The sequence below is a fragment of the Cryptotermes secundus genome, unplaced genomic scaffold (genome assembly GCF_002891405.2).
Source record: "Cryptotermes secundus unplaced genomic scaffold, Csec_1.0 scaffold79, whole genome shotgun sequence".
Lineage (NCBI taxonomy): Eukaryota > Metazoa > Arthropoda > Insecta > Blattodea > Kalotermitidae > Cryptotermes > Cryptotermes secundus.
The window spans coordinates 1,672,481-1,673,531 of NW_019741974.1; the positions used below are offsets into that span (position 1 = coordinate 1,672,481).

The 1,051-nt window shown below is 39.4% G+C and overlaps 1 protein-coding gene across 1 annotated transcript in view; it reads left to right on the top strand.

Moving 5' to 3' along the window:
- Nucleotides 1–269: 269 nt before the first annotated feature.
- The window catches only part of LOC111872792 (acyl-CoA Delta(11) desaturase), a 115,292-nt gene continuing 114,510 nt past the window's right edge, over nucleotides 270–1,051 (top strand). Inside the window, exon 1 of the mRNA XM_023866966.1 lies at nucleotides 270–338. The gene's annotated coding sequence lies outside the window, so the exon portion shown is untranslated. The remainder of the gene's footprint in view (nucleotides 339–1,051) is intronic.

Genomic DNA, 1,051 nt, shown 5'->3' on the forward strand with positions numbered 1-1,051 from the left:
ACGGACTTCACGTTATGTAGTGTGCTCAAAGCCAACACCAGTTTGTCGAAAGTGCTTGCGGTGAAGTCTGCCGCCCGGCTGCGACTGGAGCTATCAACACTACACTACACTACACGTGACAGTATGAAGGAGGACATGTAGCTACTGTGTGTGACATGCTACATGTATGTAAAATTACTGTTGGGCAACGTCGCGGATACAGAATTCCAGAAAGATAGGCCAGTTAGTTATTATACAGCTATTTTCAGCCTGTGCTCTATGGGCTCTTCGTTCTCCGCCCAAATCTCTCTGAGACTTTCATACAGGCCCAGCGCCACACCGCGAGCTTTACTGTCCATGTGAGTATCGTCTAAAAGTGAATTTCATTTTTTGCATCCTGCTGTGTGTTAACAAAAACATATTGAGGCCGTTGACACGACGAGGTAAATTGAGTCTAATTTTAATAAAATCGATTAAAACATAAAATATCAATGGTGTAATTAATTATATAGTCTCGTTACAACTATATGTTTCAATCATATGGACCATCATATGGTGGCTTGTAAACAATTTAATTAATTAAACATGTCTTTACTGAGTCCCAGTGTTAAATGGATTCAGTTTATACCGTCATGCTGAAGGACCACCTGTTGTTAACTCTACGTCATTCTCTCTGTAAGGACCTTTAAACTTCCGAACACAGGAAGGTCCATCAACTGTAACAAGTTTAATATGGGAATATGAGAGATTGTCTTTACATGTTTTACCCATTACTAGACATTATTGGATGGTGCAGCCAACAATACAAAAAAAATACCTTACATGTATAATGAACATAGGTTGTAATAAACGGATTTATACCACTAGAAACTGAAGGTGAACTAAAATATTATTAATATAATTAAAGTAAGTTGTGTTTTTTTTTAATGCTAGTGGGGTGGGACTAAGTCCCTTGTACTGCAGCCACTTCTGGCCTATTGTATCAGCCCCAGATGATAGGTGAGGGTGATTGTGGAGTAATTGGTGGAATGAAGATTGGCAGGAGAAACCGAAGTACTAGGAGAAAACCTGC